Source organism: Chiloscyllium plagiosum, unplaced genomic scaffold (genome assembly GCF_037043375.1).
Source record: "Chiloscyllium plagiosum isolate Xiang-an unplaced genomic scaffold, Cpla_swu_hap1 HiC_scaffold_1, whole genome shotgun sequence".
Lineage (NCBI taxonomy): Eukaryota > Metazoa > Chordata > Chondrichthyes > Orectolobiformes > Hemiscylliidae > Chiloscyllium > Chiloscyllium plagiosum.
The window spans coordinates 155,350,066-155,368,689 of record NW_028270139.1 but is presented as its reverse complement, the minus strand read 5'-3'; the positions used below and the strand labels follow the sequence as shown (position 1 = coordinate 155,368,689).

Genomic DNA, 18,624 nt, shown 5'->3' with positions numbered 1-18,624 from the left:
AACAGGCCCTTCAGCCTAACTTGCCCAGTTTTCACAATTAATCTAGTCCCATTTGCTGGCGTTTGGTCCATATCCCTCCATACCTATCCCTTCCATATATGTGTCCAAGTGTTTCTTCAATGAAAAAACTGTACTAGCCTCCACCACTACCTCTAGCAGCCTATTTCAGACACTCACCAACTTCTGTGTGAAAAATTGCCCCCTTTTGTATCTCTCCCCTTACACCTTAAGCCTATGCCCTGTAGTTTTGGACTCCCCTACCATGGAGAAAAGCTGCTGGCTATCTACCTTATGTATGATTTTGTAGACCTCTATAAGACCCCTCAGTCTCCTATGTTTGTAACTCATCACAATGCAGATCCAGTCTCCTCAGTCTCATCTCACAGAATTAGCCAACCTCCCAGGTCTGGGTGAGTATCGAGTCCACTCCATCCATGGCATATACAAAGTCACTATAGTCCTACCAGAACATAGGGCTGCTCTCTCATTAGAGAGACAGATAATTGGCATTGTTTTAACCTAAGGGTTACCACACCTCAGATGAGGGGAGAGGTTGAGAAGGAGAGTCCTTCATGGTAACCTTAGCCAGTGGAGGAATTGAACCCATGCTGCTGGAATCATTCTTCATCACAAACCAGCCATCCAACCTAACCGACCCGCCCTAACAAATATCTCCTTTGTTAGGCAACCAAAACTGTGCACGGTTCTCCAGGGCTCTCTACAACCACAGCAAGACATCTTCACTTCTACACTCAAACAACTGTGTTACAAAAACCAATGGACCATTAGTGTTCCTAAACCCTTGCTGCAACTGCACATTGACTTTTAGTGACTTATGAATGAGGTGTGTTTTTAATTCCACCAGTTGTAGCCCTGTGTTTTGTACCCACATCATCAGCCTGTATGCCTGGCTTTTAAATTTCAAGTTGACTGGCATTAACATTTCAACCACCACCTGCTCTAACACCAATACTTGTGTTATTATCCCTTGTTATTTTGTGTTCTACTTTTCAAAGTTCTTTCCCTGTTGGTTGCCTGTCTTCTGCATCATCTGAGAGGAGACAAGCAGAGCAAGGTCATGTAATTCTGCTGTGGATACAGTCAATACTCTCCAGGACTGAGTACTTTCAGACAATTTTCATATTATTAGCTGCAATACGAATGCAAATATTTCTTTCCTGTCATTTTGTCATGGATCAGCAAGTCTTGTCACATTCTTAACCTGACCTCCAGGTTGTTATTGGGCTCAATGGAGTTGGGTAACATTAAGTTGCCGATCCAATCATAGAATCCCTACAGTGTGGAAGCAGGCCATTCGGTCCATCCAGTCCACAGGGGGGAGAAAAGAATTGTTCTGATGGGAGAGGATTCATGCAAAGTGTGCTGGGAAGTGTTCTGGTGAATCAAATAACAAGGCTTGCAGAAACGGATTATAAAACAAAATGCAGAAGGGGATAGTTTGGAAGAAGGGATACATAGAACCAGAGCAAAAGGATAAAACAGCATTGCAGGGCAACTCTATGTGTAATGATATACCCAGAGCAAGATAGAGAATCATAACTCAAAAGCAGCAAATAGAGTCAGAGGGAAAACATGGTTTTAAAATGAAATCCAAATTAATAGCCCTTTACTAAATGCACATAGTACTTGGACTAAAATAAAGGAATTTATGACACAAATAGAGGTTAACATGTCAGCTTGTACAGCCATTTTGAAGGCATGGCTACAACAAGATTAAATCTGGGAATTAAATAGTCAAGAGTAAATGACTTCTTGAAAGTACAGGCAGAAAGGAAAAGACAGTGGAATAACTTTGTTAGTATGACAGCAAGAAATGATCTTGAATCGGAAAATGTATAATCCGTGTTGGTGGAGGTTAGAGCCACAAAATAAATTTTGAAGGTAAACTAACAAGTACGAGGTGAAAATGATAGTAAGAGTTGTTTAACAATATAAAAAGGGAGAGACTTCAAGAATACTTTGCATCAGCCTTCACAATAGAAGACACTAAAAAATTTCCAACAATACTAAATAACTAAGGAATGAAAAGGAAATAAATACAATTATTATTACTGGAGAAAAGATACTAGATAAACTAATGGGTCTAAACATGTAGGAACAGACAAAGGCCATTCAGCCCATCGAGTCTGCTCCACCATTCAATGAGATTGTGGCTGATAGAATAATCCTCACATCCACTTTCCTGCCTTTTCCCCATGAACCCTGATTCCCTTACTGATTAGAAATCTGTCTATCTCAGCCTTGAATATCACTGGGGAGGCAATGGCCTATTATAACTCAGCAAATGTCAGGGGACCTGTATTTGAATCCTGTCAAAGCAGATGGTGGAATTTGAATTCAATAAAAATCTGGAATCAAGGGTCACACCATGAAAGCCATGAATCCATTGTCCTTTAGGAGGGAAACTGTGATCCTTACCGGGTCTGGACCACATGTGTCTCCAGATCCCCAGCAATGTGGTTGATTCGTAACAGTAAGTGCTGGCCTGCCCAGCGACACCCACTGCCCATGAATGAATAAAAACAAAGTTAACCTCTGCAGCCCACTACAGTAATAAATCCCACAGATTCACTTCCCTCTGAGAGAAGAAGTTCCTCCTCATCCCTATCTTAAATACAAAGTCAGAAGTCACATGACATCAGATGATGGGGCAGCAGTCCGAAAGCTTGTGATTCAAATAAACCTGTTGGACTATAACCTGGTATCATGTGACTCCTGACTTTGTCCATCCCATTCAACACTGACACCTCTACAGTCTGCCTTAAATGGGTGACCCATCACTTTGAGATTACCTCCTCTGATCCTAGACTTGCTCACTAGGGAAACAAAGTCTCTGCACCTGCCCTATCAAAATCCCCAAAGAATGTTTCAATAATATCACCCCTCATCCTTCAAAATGGTATTAAGTGCAAGTACTCCAACCTGCTCAACCACATCAATAGCCAATCCATGATCATATCACACAAAGAAGGCTTACTCATGTCATGTAAGATACTAAGAGGACTGGCAGCTCTTCAGTGAATGAGCAGTTTGAGATGCAGCTTGTGCTAGTCCTAATGGCTTCCATATTTGATCTTCCGTACAGAAAGCACCAACATCAGAGGTCACCTGACTATGACAAGTGTTTGTGCACAATTTGTACTGCATAATGATCTTTCTCCAAACACAGTACTTCCACGACTCAAATCCCTCTGATGTTTTGCCCAAGCAGCCATAGAATCATAGAGGTCTACAGCATGAAAACAGGCCCTTTGGCCCAATTTACCTATGCCGCTCAGGTTTCACCATCACAGTCCTTAGGTTTTCATGAACATCTTACAGGATTAAAAAGAGAGGAGAAGAGGTGTAGGGATGGGATTTCAGCACTTAGAGTCTCGGCAGCTAAAGGGATGGCCACCAATAGTGCAACAGTGAAAACCAGGAATATACAGAAAAGTTAAAACTGAAGTGTAATCCTGGAAGTAGCACGGAGTGCCGTCAGTTCACAGGAGGATAGGTCGGAATGGGTGATAGGGGCAGAGACATTGAGGCAACCAATGTCACATCGATGGTTCTCAGTGAACTATGCAGGTAAATGACCAGAGGAAGGGGTCCAGGTGGAGGGAGAGTGTTGGAGGTGGGCAAAGGGGTCTATGGAATGTGAAGAGGACTCTTTTCCAAAGAAATGGGCACGGAGATGAAGGTGATGGAAGAAGTTCAGGTTGTACCTTTGCTCGCTGAGATGGAAGGTTTGTTTTCAGGCATTGCGTCACCATGCCAGGTAATATCATCAGTGAGCCTTCGGTGAAGCGCTGGTGTTCTGTCCTGCTTTCTGTTTATGAGTCTCGGTCTGTTAAAGTGGATGATATCATTTCCGGTTCTTTTTCTCAGAGGTTGGTAAATGGGGTTCAAATCGCTATGTTTATTGATGGAGTTCTGGTTTGAATGCCAGGCCTCTAGGAATTCCCGTGTGTGTTGCTGTTTAGCCTGTCCCAGGATGGATGTGTCGTTTATGTGATTGACGAAGAGTTCAAAGTCATACCGTGCCTGATATTCTTCAAGGGGAGGATGCAGAGGGATAAAACAGAGACCTTTGCTGATGACAGAATGGTGTCAGGAGTACAGAAGTGTACTTTTTTGGTGGTGAGTTATCTGCCTCAATTAGAATATTGCTCCCAATTCTGATTGCTAAGCTTTAGGAAGGATGTTAAGTTAGAGATACTGCGCAGTCGATTGACTGGAATAACTACCAAAAACGAGGGAATTGGGATATGTGGAGGGACTGTGAGAACTTGAGAAACTGGGGCTGTTCTACCTGCAGCTTGAAAGGCTAGTGGAAGAGTTAACGAAGGAACTGAAAAGTGCTTTCAAAGAGTCGTTATGATGAAACTATTTCCACCGGTTGGATGTGAGAGGTTTAAGCAAATTGTCAAAAAAAATCAACTAGCAGAAGAAATATTTTTTATGCAGGAACTCTTTACGCACCAGAGAGTGCTGCCTGAGAGAGTGGTGGGAGTAGATTAAATAGCTATCTTGTAAGGGAAATGGGATAATAAGTAGTTGAAATAATTGCTTGGTTGCACAGAACTTCAATGTTGAAAGGATTAAGAAATCAAAGCTTTTCATCTTGCTCTGGCATGGCAACACCCTGACCAATCAAACTAGATCTGCCTGGTTTAAAGGCAAAGACTGACAGTTACCATTGTCTCCGTAGCAATGACAGTTCAACCAATTGCCACCCTCTTCTCTGGCTTGGTGTTTACTTTATCAAATCTGCTTCTTTTTTCCTGGTCCTGATGAGTGCAAGTTAAAAGACTTTGACTTGCCACCTCCATTTTGAAATATCTTGCAATATACTTTGTGTGACTGTTGGGAAAGATTTGGAAAGTAGGCTTAACTAATGAACTGTACTGCAGTAAAATCTTGCATTATGTTCAGTGCTTCAAGATGGTGCTGGAACTTGGTGGGACTTTGAGTATAACATGCAGCAAAACACCTTTCACTGTATTTTTTATATACACGTGAAAATAAATTTAACCTAATCTGATTGGACTTTTTTTTTCCGAAGTGCTGGTATTAGCACATTGGGGGGAATGGCTGCTTTCTACATTGACTCTACAATTTAACAAAGTAGAATGAGAGAGAGCTGTTGGAAGCATTAGTAATGCTCAGGACCTTTAAATTTCCTCATTCCATCTTCCTCCAATTTGATATTTAATTATCTGGTGGGTGAAGTAAATATTCCATTGAAAGTACAGCACTGTCTCTATTCTACCTCAGTGTATTTTTTTTTCATTCATTCATGGGATACAAACATCGGTCAGCATTTATTGCCTGCTGCCTAGTTACCCCTAAGAAAATGGTGTCTCCTGAAACCATGACAGTCCATGTGCTGTGAGTGAACCCACAACGCCATGAGGGAGGAAGTTCCAGGATTTCGACCCAGTGACACTGAAGGAATGACTGAAATCAGGATGGTGAATGGTTTGGAGGGGAACTTGCAGGTGGTGGTGTTCCCATGTATCTGCTGCCCTTGCCCTTGAGATGGTGGAGTACACAGGCTTGAAAGTCACTTACCATCCAGTCAAGGATGGCCCTTGGGCTGATTTGCAAGGCTGATGGGCTCATCACAAAGAAACAAAAAGAAGGCAAGTGAGAGAGACAGACACTCTTCAAAATGAAGGTGTCCTGTCCACAGAGTAGCTGCAATGCTTCCTACAATAGAAGTGATGACCCCAGAAACATACTTCATTGTGAAGCACTTTGGCATATCTCAAAGTCATGAATTCACGAGAGTCTAGAAGGATGAGAGAGGATCTGATGCAAACGTATAAAATTCTAACACGGCTGAACAGACTGGATGAGGGGGGATATTTCCCTTGGTTGGGAAGTCAACAGCCAAGGGAAGCAGACTCAGGATATGAAGTTGATCATTTCAGATTGAGATTTTTTCACTCAAATGTTAGTGAACCTACAGAATTCTCTACCACCGAAGGCTGCAGAGGACAGGGTGCTGAATATTTTTCAAGAAACAGACAGATGCATTTTTGATTTTAAAGGCATCAAGGGGTATGAAGACAAAGCAAGGACATGAGTGACATTGCAGGCTCAAAGGATGAAGGGCTCCTGCCTGAAATGTCAATTTTCCTGCTCCTCAGATGCTACCTGACCTGATGTGCTTTTCCAACACCACTCGAATTTTGACTCTGATCTCCAGCATCTGTAGTCCTTACATTCACCTCAAAGGACTGAATGGCCTACTCTGACTCTTTGTTTCTATGTTTCCAAGAAAGCTCTTCTATTAATGTTGTTCCTTCTTTCAAAGTCGGGAGTGGTGCAGTTGAGGCAAAGCCAAACATTGGCAACAGCTCTCGCGTCAAATGTAGATGAGCATCTCTAATTGAATCAATCTAAGTATTTAATTTCCCATTCAAATCTTCTGGGTTCTCTCCATAAAACAGATAGCTGAGGTCAATCACAGATGAGACATTGCAGCTTCTGGATGTCATTCGAAGATTAAGGAAGAGGTTTCTTGAAACTTGGCCTCTCAGGAAGAGAAAGAACTCACATTTATGTAACACCCCCAGTAACATAGAACATAGAACATAGAACAATACAGCGCAGAACAGGCCCTTCGGTCCTCGATGTTGTGTCGACCTGTGAACTATTCTCAGCTCGTCCCCCTACACTATCCCATCATCATCCATGTGCTTATCCAAAGATTGTTTAAATCTCCCTCATGTGGCTGGGTTAACTTTGTTGGCAGGTAGGGCTTTCCACACCCTTACCACTCTCTGAGTAAAGAACCTCCCTCTGACATCTGTCATAAATCTATCACCCCTCAATTTGTAGTTATGCCCCCTCATACAAGCTGATGTCATCATCCTAGGAAAAAGACTTTCACTGTCTACCCTATCATCTTGTAGGTCTCTATCAAATCCCCTTTTAGCCTTCTTTTTGCCAATGAGAACAGGTTCAAGTCTCTCAGCCTTTCCTCATAAGACCTTCCCTCCAGACCAGACAATATCCTGGTAAATCTCCTTTGCACCTTTTCCAATGCTTCCCCATCCTTCCCAAAATATGGGAAACATCCTTCACTTTTCGACATACCTCACAGAAACTGCTGTCAATTATATTACTTTCATGGAACTCTCACTGTTTATTTGTGGCCAAATTCAGAAGTCATCTTGCTCACAAATCTGCTTTGTTGTCTTACCTAAACCTCTAACAACATAACAGTTCTGTACTGAAATGTCAACTGTGTGTTATTTTTCTCTTCCCTCTTTGATAAATACTGCTGAGAAGGCTTCCCTTTGGGTATAAGGATTGGCGTCGTACATTATACTCCTGTGGGCAAATGTGGGTTTGGGAAATTTAACAGGGACAGTCAAAGTTTAAATGGGTTTTAAAAGAACAGTAAGGAAGAAATTGCCCCCCTCTGGCAGAGAAATTGGGAATTTGAGATCACAGCTTCAAGATAATTGAAAAAAAAGAACAACACCAGGCAGAAAGGGTTTTAAGAAAAAAATCAGAAAGTAGTGACGATTTAGAAAGCCTTGTAAGAGCAGTGGGAACAGATTCAGTGGTGACTTTCAAGATAGGATCAGGATTTATCGCAGAATGAATAACAATGCAGCAGGGCCTTGGATAATAAAGAGGGAATTATCTAGTCTTTTCATAGAAATTATGGGCCAAATGGGGTCCTTCTGTGCTGTATGAGACCATGTGCCCAACCCTCTGGCTAGTTCAGAAACTGAGGGTGACAAAACCCAACAAATTGCCGTGCAGTGTGTACCAGTGTGCAAGGAATTCTCACCCTGTTCTAAACATCATCCAATTTACCCAACAAGATTCAAGGTGTGGAATGACATTCCCAGACAATTGTTTCAGAGCCTTGCTAACCAGAGATAAGGAATGCAGACTGTGGATCTCCAGTTGACTGACATAATGGGGTAGAATGGATGAAGCAGGTTCTCAGCCTGGAGAGCCTCAAACACTCTGTGCGCTAGTCTTAGGGCGCCGGTCCTCCTGGAAGGGCTACAGACTGTCTCTCCCAGCCTGACGTAATTTATAAAATAAAAAGGGACTTCTCAATTTACCCAATATTAACAGGTGTTGCTCCAAAATAGAAGGTCTCGCTTTTCAAAAAGAAAATTCACAGGATGTGGGTGCCACAGGCTATCCCTAATTGCCAGAGGACAGTTAAGAGTCAACCACATTGCTATGGGTCTGGAATCACAATAGGCTAGACCAGTTAAGGTTGGCCGATTTCCTTCCCTGAAAGGCATCAGAGAACCAGATGGGTTTTTTTACCCCTGGACAATCAATAACAGTTGTTTTATTGAACTCAAATTCCACTATCTGGCACGGTGAGATTTGAACCCAGGCCCTCAGAACATTGCCTGGGTGTCTGGATTAACAAACTCAAAGATTAATTACTGATAATGGGTGGTACGGTGGCACAGTGGTTAGCACTGCTGCCTCACAGCGCCAGAGATCTGGGTTCAATTCCCGCCTCAGGCGACTCTCTGTGCGGAGTTTGCACATTCTCCCCGTGTCTGCGTGGGTTTCCTCCGGGTGCTCCGGTTTCCTCCCACAGTCCAAAAATGTGCAGGTTAGGTGAATTGGCTGTGGTAAATTGCCCATAGTGCTAGGTGAATGGGTAAATGTAGGGGAATGGGTCTGGGTGGGTTGCGCTTCGGTGGGTCGGTGTGGACTTATTGGGCCGAAGGGCCTGTTTCCACACTGTAAGTAATCTAATCTAATCTAATCATAATCCCACCAGGCCATTGCCTCCCTGTGATTAGTTACCTTCTAACACTGAGTGTGTGCCTTTGCTGTTCCCCAGACATGAAAGTTGCCTTCAATCCAGAATACTTTGGTCAAAATCCTGGAAAGTCCCATCCCAACAGCTGTGTGGGTCAACCTTCAGCACATGGTTTGTGTTTCAAAAAGACAGCTCGCTACCAACTTCTCAAGAGCAACTGAGGATGGGCAATAAATGGCCAATGGCATCCACACCCCAAACAGCAATGCCAAACTCCCATAACTCCCACAGTTACAGGTCAAAAACTGGTTTACTCCTTCAGCACTAAGACTCACCAGGACCCCAAAACAGTTGCAGACCCAGAGTAAAAGTGTAGCCTGTATTTGATTGACTATCATGCTCTTGTTTTGTTTTATTAAGAACAGTTTGACAAAGCCTTTGCGTTGGGTCATCATCTGAAATTCCCCCCTAACAGCATATACTCAATGGATAAGACCACCTTTTCCAAGGACAAATTGGGATGTGCTATAAGTGCTGACCCAGCCGGCACCCTCCACATCACATGAATTAATTCAAAACAAAACTCTGTGAAATAGTTCTGTGAGGCCAGCAGCCCTTCAGTACTCAGCACTGAGTGCTATTCAATGAAGCGATCCTTCTCCTCCCACACCAGAGTTTGCTTGTTCTGCCTGTCCACCATTGGGCAGCTGCAGAAGGTTGGGTCCCTTCAATGGCCATTATTGGGTCCCCACCAAAGAGCTTCAGTTACTAAAGGAATGTCCATGGGCCTTCCCACACTGACCTAACAGGATTGAGGGTGGAAGGGTGTTGGGTCACTATTTCACACAATTAGCTGACCCACTTGACCTCAAACCTGCCCAGGGGAAAGCAAACAAGATTCTAGCCCCTACCTTGACTGGTCTGCATGCGACTGTAATTCTGATTGATTGATTGATTGATTGTCACCTGCACCGAAGTACAGTGAAAAGCTTTGTTTAAGAGCAGTACAGGTAGATCATAGTAGGCAAGACGTATGGATCGACGAGAGTTAGACAGAGGCATTCGGTTACATTGCAAGGTGCAATGTGTACTGGGCGAGATCAAGGTCAGCATTTATGAGGCAAATAACGGCCAGGAAGAAGCTGTTCCAGAACCTGCTGGTGCGTGTGTGTGTTCAGGCTTCTTTATCTTCTGCCTGATGGAAGAAGTTGTAGGAGATCATTATCAGGGGTGTGATGGGTCTTCGTCATCAATGAAAATAGACAACAGACGATAGGTGCAGGAGTAGGCCATTCTGCTCTTCGAGCCTGCATCACCATTCAATATGATTATGGCTGATCATCCTTAATCAGTATCCTGTTCCTGCCTTATCTCCATAACCCTTGATTCCACTATCCTTGAGAGCTCTATCCAACTCTTTCTTAAATGAATCCAGAGTCTGGGCCTCCACTGCCCTCTGGGGCAGAGCATTCCACATAGCCACCACTCTCTGAGTGAAGAAGTTTCTCCTCATCTCTGTCCTAAGTGGTCTACCCCATATTTTTAAGCTGTGTTCTCTGGTTCGGCACTCACCCATCAGCGGAAACATGTTTCTTGCCTGCAGAGTGTCCAATCCTTTAATAATCTTATATGTTTCAATAAGATCCCCTCTCAGTCTTCTAAACTCAAGGGTATACAAGCCCAGTCGCTCCAGTCTTTCAGCATAAGGTAGTCCCGCCATTCCAGGAATTGACCTCGTGAACCTACGCTGCATTCCCTCAATAGCCAGAATGTCTTTCCTCAACTTTGGAGACCAGAACTGCACACAATATTCCAGGTGTGGTCTCACCAGGGCCCTGTACATCCGCAGAAGAACCTCTTTGCTTCTATACTCAATCCCTCTTGTTATGAAGGCCAGCATGCTATTAGCCTTCTTCACTACCTGCTGTACCTGCATGCTTACCTTCATTGACTGGTGTACAAGAACATCCATATCTCTTTGTACTGCCCCTTTACCTAAATTGATTCCATTTAGGTAGTAATCTGCCTTCCTGTTCTTGCCACCAAAGTGGATAACCATACATTTATCCACATTAAACTGCATCTGCCATGCATCTGACCACTCACCTAACTTGTCCAGGTCACCCTGTAATCTCCTAACATCCTCCTCACATTTCACCCTGCCACCCAGCTTAGTATCATCAGCAAATTTGCTAATGTTATTACTAATACCATCTTCTATATCATTAATATATATTGTAAAAAGCTGCGGTCCCAGCACTGATCCCTGCAGTACCACACTGGTCACTGCCTGCCATTCCGAACGGGAGCCGTTTATCACTACTCTTTGTTTCCTGTCAGCCAACCAAATTTCAATCTAAGTTAGTACTTTGCCCCTAATACGATGTGCCCTAATTTTGCTCACTAACCTCCTATGTGGGACTTTATCAAAAGCTTTCTGAAAGTCCAGGTACATTACATGTACTGGATCTCCCTCGTCCATCTTCAGAGTTACATCCTCAAAATATTCCAGAAGATTAGTCAAGCATGATTTCCCCTTCATAAATCCATGCTGACTGTTTCCTAATCTGTTACTACAATCCAGATGTGCCGTAATTTCATCCTTTATAATTGACTCCAGCATCTTTCCCACCACTGAGGTCAGACTAACTGGTCTATAATTCACTGATTTCTCTCTCCTTCCTTTCTTAAGAAGTGGGACAACATTAGCCACCCTCCAATCCGCAGGAACTGATCCCAAATCTATCGAACACTGGAAAATAATCACCAATGCATCCACGATTTCTTAAGCCACCTCCTTCAGTACCCTGGGATGTAGACCATCAGGCCCCAGGGACTTATCAGCCTTCTCTCCAACACCAATTCCTGGCAAATATAAATTCCCTTCAGTTCAGAGAGATTGCTAGTGTCTTCCCCAATGAACACTGATCTGAAGTACCAATTCAATTCTTCTGCCATTTCTTTGTTCCCCGTAATATATTCCCCTGTTTCTGTCTTCAAGGGCCCAATTTTAGTCTTAACCATTTTTTTTTTCGTTTCACATACCTAAAAAAGCTTTTACTATCCTCCTTTATATTTTTGGCCAGTTTACCTTCGTACCTCATTTTTTCTCTGCGTATTTCCTTCTTACTAATCCTCTGTTGTTCTTTAAAAGCTTCCCAGTCCTCCGTTTTTCCACTTATCTTTGCTATGTTATACTTTTTCTCTTTTAACTTTATATGTTTCTTAAAATCCCTCGTCAGCCACGGCCACCCATGCCTCCTCCTCGGATCTTTCTTCCTTTTTGGAATGAACTGATCCTGCATCTTCTGCATTATACCCAGAAATATCTGCCATTGTTCCTCCACTGTCATCCCTGCTAAGGTATTGCACCATTGAACTTTGGCCAGCTCCTCCCTCATAGCTCCATAGTTCCCTTTATTCAACTGAAATATTGTCACTACCGATTGTACCCTCTCCGTCTCAAATTGCAGATTGAAGCTTATTGTATTATGGTCACTATTTCCCAATGGCTCCTTCACTTCGAGGTCCCTGATCAATTTTGGTTCGTTGCACAATACCAGATCCAGAATTGCCTTCTCCCTGGTCGGCTCCAGCACCAGCTGTTCTCAGAATCCATCTCGGGGGCACTCCACAAAGTCTCTTTCTTGAGGTCCAATACCATCCTGATTCTCCCAGTCTACCTGCATGTTGAAATCCCCCATAACAACTGTAGTAACATCTTTGCGACAGGCCAATTTCAGCTCCTGATTCAACTTACATCCGACATCCAGACTACTGTTTGGGGGCCTGTAGATAACTCCTAAGAGGGTCTTTTTACCCTTAGAATTTCTCAGCTCTATCCATACTGACTCTACATCCCCTGATTCTCGGTCCCCCCGCGCAAGGGACTGAATATCATCCCTTACCAACATGGCCACCCCACCCCCTCTGCCCGTCAGTCTGTCCTTACGATAGCACGTGTAGCCTTGAATATTCATTTCCCAGGCCCTGTCCACTTGAAGCCACTTCTCAATTATCCCCACAATATTGTAGCTGCCAATTTCCAAAAGAGCCTCAACCTCATCCATCTTATTTCTAATGCTTCGTGCATTCATATATAGTATTTTTAATTTGTTACTGCCCTCACTCTTCCCATCAACTCCTATTTCACTCAACCTTACGACATGATCCCTTTTTGAGTTTTCTGCCTCATTGATACAGTTGTCTTTCTTGACTTCCCTTGTTCTAACTTTCCCTTCAATTTCCTTCTTAAACTTCCAGTCTGTCCCCTCCCCCCGCTACTTAGTTTAAATGTAGCGGTGTTGCAGTAGCAAACCTGCCTGCCAGAATGCTGGTCCCTAACCTATTAAGGTGCAAACCTATTAAGGTATAATTTATGCTTACCACAAAACATACCCCAGTGATCTAAGAATTTAAATCCTTGCTTCCTGCACCAGTTCCCCAGCCACATGTTCAAGTCCATCATCTCCCTGTTCCTGGCCTCTGCAGCCCGAGGAACTGGAAGCAAACCGGAGATAACCACCGTGGACATCCTGCTTTTCAGCCTTCTTCCTAGTTCTCCAAAGTCCCGCTGTAGTATGTTCCTCCTCTTCTTCCCGACATCATTTATGCCGACATGTACCACCACCTCTGGCTCTTCACCGTCGTCCTTGAGGATTTCCTGCACTCTGTCTGTGATGTCTTTAACCCTGGCACCAGGAAGGCAACACACCATCCTTAAATCCCGCCTGCTGCCACAAAAACCCCGGTCAGTTCCTCTCACTATGGAGTCCCCTATTACCACGGCACTGTGCGATGTCCGACTCTTCCGCTCTGCCTCCACGCCAAACTTTGATTGACAGATGTGGCCTGGCGGTCTGGCAGTGTCATCTGTCTCTACTGTTTCCAAAAGATTCAACTTGTTCCTGACAGGTACTTCCCCCAGGATCTCTTGCACCTGTCTCCTCTCTGCCTTCCTCATCGTCTGCTCTCTCTGCCTTCCTCATCTACTTCTCTGATTTTGCTCTCTTCTGGTATGATTGGTGTAATAACCTTGCTGAAGGTCTTGTCCAGAAAGATCTCGTTCTCTCGGATGAGCCTAAGGTTCTCGAGTTCTTTCATCAGCGCTACAATATGCTCTGTCAGTAGCTGAACGTGCACACACTTTCCACACTTATAGGAGCCAGACACACCAGAGTCGTTGACCTCCCACATCAAGCACGTAGCACACTGAACCAGCTTGGCAGTCATGTCTTCACCCTCTTCAACTGTGGCATAATCACTTCACTCAACCTCCTTGTCAAAGACTCCTGAGCTAAAGCCTCACACTTCAATCCACAGGAACTTCCTTGGACCCTCTTTTTGGGGCAAATGCAAATGGAATGGGCAAGTAACACTAATAAAGCTCAGTGTTATTCACAACGTAAGAGCAAACCTCTGATCCTAACAGCTCTTCATGTGACCGACTGTCCCATTTTGTTTGATAATATTCCTACGATTGGCCTAAGGGTGATTTACTTGATTGAAAGTGATATGCAAATGAATATTGTCTTTTCAGATTTTAGATTTTACTGCCACGACCAGAAGTGACTGTTTTATTTTCCATCTGTGTTGAGGGTGTGGCGACAGTCCAACTACACTCGATTGTGCGGATCAAAAATAACATTGGTGACGAAACACTCGTTAATCTGACATACCCTCAGGATTCGGAAAGGTAAGATGATAAAAGGCTCAAAGTAGGGCCATGTACAGATGATTCTCTCCGAGATGATGAAGGAACATTATTAAGGACACTGTATAAATCCTCTGCTGTTCAATAAATCACAAAGTAGATCAGGCAGAAGTTCGAATTTGCTGGGAATGATAATTTCTAAATGGCGGGGGTACCTCAATCAGAAGTCTAACAAGGTCACAGCGTGCAGGCAGATTTTCACAGCCTATCAGACTGGTACCACTCTTGAATCATAAGAGTTTCGCTAATGTTCTGCAATGGTGCAATTACAGCAATAACTTCAATTTGGAGAGCCTTGTAGTCATTCGTGAAGAAGAGTAATGAGGTGGCAGGCTATTTATTGCCATATGGCCTGAAAAATTAATCATAACACTAATGCCATTTAATTTTTACTTTATTAAGGAACCTAGCTAATGGGCCAGTGCACATTGGCAAGGTTAAAATGTTGACAACTCAAGCTGAATCAAACCAAGGAATAGTGGCTGGATGAGCCAATGCCATATTTTATTTTGCAACAATCGAGCGAAGGGAAGTCAATCATCCCTAAAGTTTGCAGTTGTGGAACAAAGGAGATTGAGACAGGGGTGAGGATGGAGGTTGGCGAAGAGGGGACAGAGAGCTGGTGAATTTAGAATGAATACTGCAAATGTCTATGCAGGGTCAGTGGGGAAAGGTAAGAAAATTTAGAACAAAGCTAGAGACTGAAGTTAGAGATGAAAAAAAGGATGTTCTAACAGACAACAATCAAATGCTGTGTACTTACAAAATATCTTACAGTAATCTGTGTCCGGTTGCTTCATATTGAAGAAGAACACAATTGTGAGAGTGGAATGGAAGGATGTTACCACACAACACAGTGGAGGATACTCTCAATGTGGGACTTTGTCTCCACAAGATTGTGCATTGGTGACTCCTATAGATACTGTCACGGACAGTTGCATCTGAAATGAGGTCAAATATGCGTTTCCCCCTTGTTGGTTCCCTTACTAACTGCATCTAGCAGTTATGTCTTTTAGGACCTTAACAGCTCTATTAGTAGAGCTGCTGCCAAACCACTTTTGATGGTGGATGTTGAAATCCCCCACCCAGAGTATATTTTGCGTTGTTGCCACCCTCAGTGCTTCTTCTCAGAGATGTCCAACGTGGACGAGTTCTGATGATCAGCCAAGGGAGGACAGTGTGAGGTAACTAGCAGGAAGTTTACTAACTTTCCATACTTAACCTGGAGCCATGAGACAGGAGTTAATGTTGAGGATTCCCAGGGAATCTCCCTCATGAAACAGTGTATGGCACTGTGCTGCTACATCTGCTGGGTCTGTCCTGCCGGCGGGACAGGACATATCCAGGGATGGTGTGTGGGTAAAAAAATGACTGCAGATGCTGGAAACCAGATTCTGGATCAGTGGTGCTGGAAGAGCACAGCAGTTCAGGCAGCATCCAAGGAGCAGCGAAATCGACGTTTCGGGCAAAAAGCCCTTCATCAGGAATAAAGGTGGTGTGTGGGACATTGCCTGTGAGTATGATTATGTCAGGCTGTTGTTTGACTCGTCTGTGAGACAGATCTCCCACACATATCTGGGTGATCACTCATTGTCTTGCTCGGTTTTCCCTATTCTATAAACCATGGAATATTGCAATGACCAGGTTACTGAGATCATGTTTTCATGAGTTCCTTTCTCTCTCCTTCTGACTGGAAACAGAAAATCCCTGCCATTACAAAAAAAAACACTGTCCAGTGTTATTAAGCAAGCAATTTGGAAGCTCCATGCCAGACCTCAGTGAAACATGTCAGAGTTTAAACAGAACAAGAAGAAAAAGGAACATATCCTTAGCAACTGCTTTTCAATTGTAATCGAAAGTAGCCCCAAGCAAGCACAGTCATATCAAGAACAAGAATGAAATGATTACTTTCTTCACCTGGTTGCCTCTGGTAATGAGAAGTTATGTTTTGTGTCCGAATTAATTAAATACTATGTTTGAACATGTTTATTACTGAGCAAATAGATATCACATACAAGAAACCCTGTCTCTCCAATTAAAACAAGACAGAATTAAGCTTAGCGACTTCAGAGGAAAGCTGTCGGCCACTAAGCAAATATTATTTCGTTTGTGTTTGAGGTAAGGTCCTGGCCCTTCAGATTGAGTGCTGCTTGCAGCAGCTTCTGCCTGACTCCCATCTACTATTTTACTTCACCTCCCTTGCTCTTCCACTTGGCTCTCCATGTCCTGAGAAGTCGAGGTTCCAGGCGGTGGCTCAAGGGGAATTCAGTAACGGCAGATGCCAAGAAGCGTTAGCGTAACACAGTTGCTGAAGCTAGGATTCTTGGCTCAGTTGAGAAAATGTCGGGTGCTTTGGTTGTGGGCAATAGGGTTGACGGGGAGAGGAGGAGGATGGACTTGCTGGTTTTACATGGCAACAAACATCAGCAGAGCTGGCTGGGCTTTGACCAAGCAGGTCAGGCAGCATCCGAGGAACAGAAAAATCGATGTTTCGGGCAAAAGCCCTTTATCCTCCATTCCTGGTGAAGGGCTTTTGCCCGAAACGTCGATTTTCCTGCTCCTCGGATGCTGCCTGACCTGCTATGCTTTTCCAGCACCACTCTAATCTAAACTCTGGTTTCCAGCATCTGCAGTCTTTGTTTTTACCCTGGGCTTTGTCCAAGACTAAGCATATGGTACAGATGGTGCTCACCATTTACCAGGTCCAGACTCCACCACGATTTACAAGGGGCAGGACTGAGGTTTTGGGTGAACTGTCTACTCCTGGTTCGATTGAAGTTAATGTCTTCATTATTTAATGTCTAATTGAGGGCCTCATACAGTCATAGTGATATATAACATGGAAAGAGACCCTTCAGTGCAACTCGTCCATGCTGACCAGATATCCTAAATTAATCTCATCTCATTTGCCAGAACTTGGCCTGTATCCCTCTAAACCCTTCCTATTCATGTACCCATCCAGATGCCTTTCAAATATTGTAATTGGACCAGCCTCCACCACCTCCTCTGGCAGCTCATTCATGTTGCAGCTGAACCATGACAGTGTGTAACAGAAGGTGTTGGCAGTCAAAAATGTGTTGCTGGAAAAGCACAGCAGGTCAGGCAGCATCCGAGGAGCAGGAGAATCAAAGTTTCAGGCTGAGCCCTTCATCATCACCTGAAGAGATCTCTGACTTATCTGAATGCCCAAGTCCATTGCTGGGTGCCAACTCCTTGGATTGCCACCAGCAGTGCCCACTATTCCTTCTTGACGTTGTCAGTGTGCACAGCTGCCAATCTCTTTGAGGTGGCACCACTTCTCTGGAGGCAGAAGGGAGCGTCACCCCATACAAATTAAAGGTCCGTCACCCAAACAATTAAAGATGGGTGAGCCAACTAAGCAGAGGCCATTCAGATAAGTCTGTGATCTCTTCAGGTTGAGCCTGAGAGACCCTGACAAAGGAATGCGTTTAGGGAGTTTGGGAAGGATGGGAAGGCGAGTGGAAATAAGATGGAAATGGAAAAGCAGGATTGTGAGAAAGGCCTCTGGATTATTCCATAGTCCATATTGGCAGTGGAGCCAAATGCACCCCGTACCCCAGGTAAATTGCCAGCAGCCTGTTGTGCTGTATATGGGGTGCCAACACCTTCTGCTACACACTGTCATGGTGCACTACCCAACATTGACCCTGGGCGGGGGAGGTGTGTGTGTGTGTGTGTGTGCAGGAGGATCCCAGAGCAGAAGTCAGCCTTGAAAGTAGATCCGTATGGGACAGGAAATGGCTGATGAAAGAGGATAGAGAAGTATGCAGAGCAGAGCCACAAATGGGAATACCAGTAGCAATTTAAAATTAGAACCAACAATCTCTCAGAAGCAAAATCTCTCTTCGGCTGCTTCTTTTGCAGCAGGCGATTCCTGGAACAGTTACTGTTGTGCCAGCTTTGCAAGGTCACTAGTCATAGGAGATCAGTGTAAGTGTTGTGCACTGTTAGGAAATGCAGCTTATGACCTGACTTTCATATTGTCCAGGCGACTGCCGCTGAGGATATGTCAACAGTTTATAATCAGTATGGAATGCTGCTCTACTGCTGAGCAGATTCCATATTAAATGGCAATGAAAGATGACGGTGTTGAATTGGGACGTTCCTAATTTCCACTTCCATT

The 18,624-nt window shown here is 43.9% G+C and overlaps 1 protein-coding gene across 2 annotated transcripts in view; it reads right to left on the bottom strand.

Moving 5' to 3' along the window:
- Nucleotides 1-18,624, bottom strand: part of LOC122553785 (dedicator of cytokinesis protein 2-like) — a 1,246,386-nt gene that overhangs the window by 565,130 nt on the left and 662,632 nt on the right. The window lies entirely within an intron of this gene.